The sequence below is a fragment of the Acinonyx jubatus genome, chromosome C1 (assembly GCF_027475565.1).
Source record: "Acinonyx jubatus isolate Ajub_Pintada_27869175 chromosome C1, VMU_Ajub_asm_v1.0, whole genome shotgun sequence".
NCBI lineage: Eukaryota > Metazoa > Chordata > Mammalia > Carnivora > Felidae > Acinonyx > Acinonyx jubatus.
The window spans coordinates 216,641,261-216,649,419 of record NC_069381.1 but is presented as its reverse complement, the minus strand read 5'-3'; positions in this window follow the sequence as shown (position 1 = coordinate 216,649,419).

Here is an 8,159-nt window from a genome sequence, read left to right as displayed (position 1 = left end):
GTGGGGCTTGACCTCATGACCCTGAGATCAAGACCTGAGTGGAGGTCAAGAGTCAGATGCCAAACAACTAAACCACCCAGGCACCCCTATTCTAAGCACATTTTTAATTGCCTGCCGAAACATTTTCATGATGGTTACTTTGGAATCCTATTTGAATGAATGGGGCGCCTGGGTGGCTCAGTTGGCAAAGCGTCCGACTTCAGCTCAGGTCATGATCTCACTGTTCATGAGTTCCAGCCCTGCATCGGGCTCTGTGCTGACCGCTTAGAGCCTGGAGCCTGCTTTGGATTCTGTGCCTCCCTCTTTCTCTACTCCTCCCCTGCTCACGCTCTGTCTCTGTCTCTCTCTGTCTCAAAAAAAGGAAGAAATGTTTTTACAAAATTAAAAAAAAATCCTTATTGAATAATTCTGATTTCTCTGTCATCTCATTGTTGGCATATTTTGCTTTTCCTGTTTCATTCAGTTTTAGATGTTCCTAGGTCTTAATATGACAAGGGATTTTCAGTTGAAATCTGGGCAGTTTTTGTATTATGTGAGAAACTCTGTATCTCACTTAAATCTTTTGTTTTAGCTGACTTCCTGTGACACTTGAGGGAAAGTGGGAGCGCTGTCTCATTACTTCCATGTGGGGGTAGAAGTCCGGGTTCCCTATGTGCCCTCTGTTGACACCTACAGGGAGAAGTCCTATGACTGAAAGGCAGGGAGAGGAGTTCTGGCTCCCCAGTGGGTGGAAACATATAAATGAGGCATCAGTTAGGATACTCACAGCTGCAAGGAGCAGAAAATCCAGCATCATGATGTGAATCATCAGGATATTTATCATGGTGTTGACAAGAATGCCAGGGTTAGATAGTCTCAAGATGAGTCCAGCAACTCAGTAGCATTATCAGGGATCCAGAATTTTTCTATCTTCCTGCTGTGAAAGCTTCTCTGACCTCCTGCCTATGCTACATAGTTGGCAGGAATAGTCCAGGAATCGCATCGACATTCCCAGACAGGAAGAAAGGAGAAGACTAGCGCCAGGGAAGTCTAGTTTTGGATCTGTACTTCTTATTAGGAGGAAAAAACTTTCCCAGAAGTCTGCCTGCAGTCTCTGCTTGCATGTTGTGGGGCAAAGAGATGTCATATCTCCATCTCTTGCTGCAAAGGAGGCTGGGAGAATGAGTATCTGGAAAGGAGGATTCGGATTTTTGAGATCGGCTAAGCAGGGTAAGAGTGTACTCCTCCTAAGAACACAGGGTCTCACCTGCCTCCTGACCCGGTGGAGAATCTCTTCGTGGGACGCATGGGGTTGGGGACCCTGCTGACCCGGTGGAGAATCTCTTCGTGGGACGCATGGGGTGGGGACCCTCCTGACCCGGTGGAGAATCTCTTCGTGGGATGCATGGGGTTGGGGACCCTGCTGACCCGGTGGAGAATCTATCTCTTCGTGGGACACATGGGGTGGGGACCCTCCTGACCCAGTGGAGAATCTCTTCGTGGGACGCATGGGGTTGGGGACCCTGCTGACCCGGTGGAGAATCTCTTCGTGGGACGCATGGGGTTGGGGACCCTGCTGACCCAGTGGAGAATCTCTTCATGGGACACATGGGGTGGGGACCCTGCTGAAAAGCAGAAAGCTGCATGCACAGAACCTCTTCAGCAATGCATTCATTCTCAGCAATGCATTGGAGTAATTTCTCTGTCAATGATCTCTTCTCAAAAATTACAATGTAAGCATGCCTCCCTAACCCCTTTCCATTGTGTTGCTTGAGCATGGTGTATGCACGAAAGAGCATTCTTCCTCTGGTTATGGCTGACAGCCACTTCTAGTGGCTCGAGTGGGCTGTGCTGTGGACGGGGGTGCAGGGACAGGTGCGGAGACACCCTTCTTCCCACGGATTCGTGCTGACTCTCTGTTCGTGGGCCACCCTGAAGCATAATACCCCACACAGGTGAGCACGAGCCCAGGTTTGATGAGGAGAGAGAGGAGTGCATTCATCCCTTCCCTCCCTGTTCATTTGTTTCCCTGTCCAACCTGACAAGGCATCCATCAGTCCTTTACCTCCTCCAGCTGCTCCAGCTGTGTCCAGATGTCTCCAGAGTCAGGACTCTGTGAGAGAGGCAGACAAAGGCGCCCTCATCCCTCTTGCTGTTGATGCTGGAAGCAGGGCCGTCTTCACTGGCTCGTCAGCAAGATCAGGGGAGGTACAGACATGTGAGGCAGAGAAAACAGATGGGCACAGGGGATGCAGAGAGCAAGTGACAGAGGGGATGGCAGGATGCAGGGTGCACCTGGAGAGGAGGGGTGGGGGTGGAGGGAGGCAAGATGCACCTGCAGAGGAGGGGTGAGGAGTGGAGGGATGCAGCCAGAGGCAACACAATGGGGGAGACCAGGGAGTCTATTCGTTGCTTCCTTGTTCACCTTTGCTGAATACATACAATCACCCTAGGAGAGGGGAGAACTTTCTAAGGCCTGTGAGGACAGGAAAGGTCAGATTCAGAGTCAAGGACAACAGTACAGTTTTGTCATAAGTCAGGGCACATTTTAGCATAAGAGAGTTACTGATGTTTGAAGACAAAGGATCATTTTGCTCAAATGCCACAAATGCAGCTTGTGGTCTATATCAGGTGGCACCACCCCACAGATGCCCCTGGAGGTGATGTTCCCTGGAGGTGATGTCACCTGGAGGTGATGCCCGTGAAGGTGATGTTCTCCTGGAGGTGATGTTCTCCTGGAGGTGATGTTCCCCTGGAGGTGATATTCCCCTGGAGGTGATGTCCTCCTGGAGGTGATGTTCCCCTGGAAGTGATGTCCCCTGTAGGTGATCCCCCCTGGAGGTGATTTCCTCCTTGAAGTGATGTTCCCCTGAAGGTGATGTTTCCCTGGAGGTGATGATCATCTGGAGGTGATATCACCTGGAGGTGATTTCCTACTTGGGGTAATGTCCCCCTGGAGGTGATGTTCCCCTGGTGGTGATGTCCCCCTGGAGGTGATGTCCCCCTGGAGGTGATGTCCTCCTCGAGGTGATGCCTCTTGGAGGTGATTTCTTCCTTGAGATGATGTCCCTCTGGAGGTGATGTTTCCCTGGAAGTAATGTCCCCTGGAGGTGATTTCCTCCTTGAAGTGATGTCCCCCTGGATGTGATGTTTCCCTGGAGGTGATGTCCCCCTGGAGGTGATGCCCCTTGGAGTTGATTTCTTCCTTGAGGTGATGTCCCTCTGGAGGTGATGTTTCCCTGGAGGTGATATTCCCTTGGAGGTGATATTCCCTTGGAGGTGATTTCCTCCTGGAGGTGATGTCCCCTGGCAGTGATGTTCCATGGAGGTGATATTCCCCTGGAGGTGATGTCCCCTGGAGGTGATTTCCTCCTGGAGGTGATATCCCCTGGAGGTGATGTTTCCCTAGAAGTAATGTCCCCTGTAGGTGATGCCCCCTGGAGGTTATTTCCTCCTTGAAGTGATGTCCCCCTGGAGGTGATGTTTCCCTGGAGGTGATGTGCCTTTTAGGTGAGGCCTGTGATCCACTCCTGAGTAAGCCCAGGGGTTGCCCTGTGTTTCCAGACTCCATGGAAGAGCTATTTCTGGTTGTACCTGAGCAGGACCAGCCTCATGACCCAGCAGTCAGTGCCTCTCTCTGGCCTCCTGTCCTCTTCTGGAACACGGCAGCTGTGTGTTTGGAGGTTGATTTAGGAGCTGCTCCCTGGCTACTCTGTCCCGCTGGCCCTGACTTTCCTCCAGTGCAGACCCCTTGCCGTGGGCACCGGCGTCTTGCCTGACACGAGGCCAGGAGCTCACCATCAGGTCATGGAGCCCCTGGCTGGGCCCCCTCCCTGCCTGTAGCTAGTCCCGTCCTGGGGACCTCGAGGCTTCCTGGGGACCAGGTCTTTGGAGGCCATGGGATCTATGATCTGGACCTATGGTGGCCTTATGGTGACACCTCCCAGCCCCCGTGCCGTCACTGGACTAAATGGCATCTCACACCCACCCTGGCTCCTGTGTGCAAACTAAGCCGCCTGGACTTACTTTCCTTTTTTCCTCCTAAACCACAGGGTCATGAGCGTGGAAACTAGAACTGACCCAGGGGCCTCAGGTCCACACTCTGACTTCCCAAAAGCAGGGAACCCGGCCCTGCCAGGACAGGGAGGGCCCCGGGGCCCCAAGTCCTGCAGCCATGGAGCGGGCGTGCACTCTGGAATCCCAGGCCCGTGTCCAGGCCATGCAGTCGCCTGGTGGCTGAGTCCCCTGAGTTCCCAGGGCCAGTCACGGGAGAAGTCAGCCCTGCGGGGCTCGCCCACACCCCTGCTCTCAGCACGAGGAGGGCCCAGCTCTGAGATCCCGACCACGGTCCCGAGCCCCCTGCTACTATCCCCCATTGTAGACTCTCATGGGCTGAGCTGTGTCCCCAGAAATGTTGAAGCCCTAACTCCTGTACCTGTGACGGTGACCTTATTTGGAGATAGGTTCTTTGCAGATGATCAAGGTCCGATGAGGTCATCAGGGTGAGATGCCCCGGGGGCTGGTGGTTTGGTGAAGGCTCTTGGGTCTCCTCGTCCCTGCAGCTGGCCCAGGACCACCTCACTCCCCCAGCTGCCATCTGATTAACCCTCCTTTTATGCACCTTTCTGGAAGACTTTTATCCAGATGCTACTATTGATGAATTTCGGTTGGTTAGAGTGAATCTTACACATGTTAACTTTTTGGGGGCGGGGGAAATACTCCAAAAAGCTTGAGAACGGCCGTCTGGCTTTGGACGTCCAGAGGCCCCAGCGTGCCCGAGGCAGAACCCCAGAGCTGCTCTCCGGCGGATGGTGGGGCCCACGGCCCTGTGGGCTGGCCCGAGGTCTGTGGCCTGTGCCCGCGATGCCGGCGTGGCAAGGATGACACATGGCCACGACGGCTCACACGGGAACCCGCTCTGTTTCTGGGAGCAGGTGCCCCCGCCCTAGGTGCTCTGTCCGGCCCCTTTCTGGTGCTCGCTGCTCTCACTGCCCTTCAGCCGGTGCGCAGGTGAGCACGTCTGGCTCCCTGCTAAGCCACGAACCGGGCGGGGCCTGACTTGGCCCACGGCGCATCCCAGTGCCGGGCAGGTAGTAGGTGCTCGAGATGTTTGTCGAATGAATCAATGACCTGGGTTTGACTTTCAGCCGCTGACTTCCCTGCTTATTCCCTCAGTTGCGACAAGGAAGCATTTCTGCCTCCCTCGCGGGATGATGAAAGCGGATGTGTATGTGCAAGAGCTTCACGCCTAGAGGTGTTCGTGTTTTCGATGAGGGCACCTGCAGTGCTGGTGAGCGCCGCCCGGGACGTGACCCGCGCGCAGCAGCAGCTGACGAACTGTGGCGCCTGCCCGCTGGTTCTGCCACGTCGGCACCTGCCATCTGCATTTAATGAGGCCACCAGGGGAGCCACGTGCTCAGTCCCCCGGGAGGAGCCCTCCAGGGCCCCGGGGGCTGCTCCGCAGGGCTGGACGGGGGTGGGGGTGGGGGTGGGGGTCCGGCCAGGACGGGCAGGGTGTGACCCTCCCCTCAGCGCTCCCAGCCCTAGAGGGCGGCTGTTGGTTCCTGACCCTCCAGGAGGAATCTGTCACTGGAGGATGGACGGCGGGAGGGGGTCCATTATCAGGAAGAGCAGCCGAACCGAGGAGTCTAATCATCCTTTTCCTGTGGGCCATTGATCCCCTGATGGCCTTCCCCAGCTTTAGGCCAGCTGTCTGCCATTCCAAGCGCTCACAGCCCTCGGGGAAATCTTACGTTTTCCTGGTATCAGCAGGAAAATAGGAAATGGTTCGGAAAACCAGGCTACACCAAACAATGGCTTAAGGAGACCGAGGTCTGGATAAACAGCCCTGTTGCCCTTTGGAGTCTCTGGATTAAAGCGCACACTCAGGAATGTGTGTTCTGCACGGGGAGAGATAAAACGAACCAGGCCAGCAATTCTGCTGGAGCAGCCGTGGTTGGCAGACACAGGAGGGGGGCGCCGGGGGGCGGGGGGGGGGTCCCCCAGCTGCTCTCGGATGCAGAGACCCATCCTGCGGCCTCAGCAGCCTGGCTACCTATCAGGTGTGCTCCTGACCGCGAATCGGGTCGAGCGGGCAGCCGAGGTCCCTGCCAGGTGGATGGTGTCCGTGCCCAGGAGGACGGGCGGGGCCTTGCTGCGGGAGAGGGTCTGCGTCCGGGCCGGCCTGGTTCTGCGACCCATCTGCAGGCAGCGGGTCTCGGGGACTCGTCTGGGGTTTGGGGAGGGCGCTTCTGTGATTTTCTGTATAATTAGGAGATTTTAGAGTTGGTTTTAAGGATAAACTTACCCACGGAGTAAAACGCCCTGGAATTACAATGGCCCCTTTGCAGTGAGCACCAGGCAGGCTTGCCCGGCTGGAGCCGACGGTGACCCCGAATTGGGGACATGTTTAATCCTGTGGTAACTGCGGAGATCTCATCCTGCCTCGCGTTTGACCCTCAGGTGGCCCCGCGTGGTGGGGACAGGCATTGAAGCCACTCCCTTGTGACATTAAGGGAAGTGGGCCCAGGGAGGGCGGGGCTGCCAGGGCAGCGTGGACCCTCGAAGCTGAGCTCGTCTGGAGTGGGGTGCCTGGTTCCCTGGAGCCGCTTTGTGGGCCGCCCACCTCTGCCGTGCGGTGGCCCCGGCCGGCCAGCTCCGGGGACACCCGGTCCAGCCCGAAAGCTGCAGAGCACTGGCCACTCAGCGGCAACCCCAAAGCCTTGCGGGGATGGTCATCTTTGCTGAGAGGGCGGGACTCTGTGCCCCTGAGAGAGGCCACCTCGGCCTGCGCGGGGCTGCGGCTGCCTGGGGGCTCAGCCGTCTTTGTCACTCAGGCGCGGCCCGCCTTCCCGGTTCACACCCGTGAACATCGTGGGGAGAAGTTTGCCTGTAACAATATACGCGGTGCTCTTTTTCTAAGCTTACAGTGGCTTGCAGATACAGCTTTGTGCTCCGTCTGGTTTCTTCCAAAGACAGGGGGCTGGCCCTCAATGAGCGCCCCCTCCCCAGCTAGTCCGTTCTGTTCAAGGTACTCACTGAGCTGAGACACAGTCAGACGGGTCGCGGGCCCCGGGCTGGTGGCTCCGGGCCTGCGGCCTCTTTTGCTCAGAGATCTAGGAACAGCGATTCTTGGAGGAGGACAAAACAGTGTGGATTAAGAAAAGGAAGGAGAGATGTGCTGGGCCGTGGGCCTGGGTGCTTGGTGGCCCGTGGGCTCCGTCCACACCACGAGACCCTGCTGCACTCTGGGAGAACCTGCTTCTTGGCTGTCGTTTCTTATGGAACCTCAAAATAGCGCTCTGCACATGCTACCCGTTTTCTCCCCTTCCCTTTGGACTTGCAGAGTCAGGTTGCTTCAGACTTTCAAATACCTGACGATGCACTTGCACTCGAGTTCCCTTTTTCAGGATGAGTGTCCTGGCCGCTCTCATCTGGTCCTTATTTGGCCTCCTCCCCTATCCCAAGCCAGGCGCTCCTCTTTGGCAAAGTGGCGATGGCAGCCCCACAGCCCCAGCTCGGAGCTGGACCCCACTTCCCTATACCCCATGCTGCCAGGGACTACGCTTCCCAGCAGCCCATGGTGTTAGGGACTACACTTCCCAGCAGCCTATGTGCTAAGGGACTACACTTCCCAGCATCCTGTGCAGTTAGGGCCTGCCATGGCCCTGAGTTCTGGCCAATGGAATGTGTGAGAGCAGTTTGGGATTCTTCCAGAGCTGGCCCTGGAAGACCCCACTGCCTGTGCCCTTCCTCCCTCCCTTCCTGCTGGCAGGGACAGCGACCCAGGGTGCTCTCGGAAGCCACGTGTTCCAGATGGCAGCCCCTGGGCCCGACCCCCGTGTGACCTCCGGGCCCCGACCTGGAGCCACCCCTCGCTGTGCCTTCCCCAGAATGGCGCTGTTACAGGCCTGGGTCCACCTGTCCAGCCTGGCCTCCAGCGAACACACTGACGTCGCCTGTGGTTGGCAGGACATCCTGGGGGCCGGCAATACCGGGGTGTCCTTGGAACACTGCTGGTTCCGGATGAATCTGCTCCCCACCCTGGGCGTCCCCGGTTCACCTGTGAGCGGACTGGCCGGCGGGGGCCTCCTTCCCCAGGCAGCCGCTGCAGCGATAGCACGTGTCCCTCAGGTGGGGACAGGCCGCCCTGTGCCAGCAGACAGATGAAAATCTGTGTT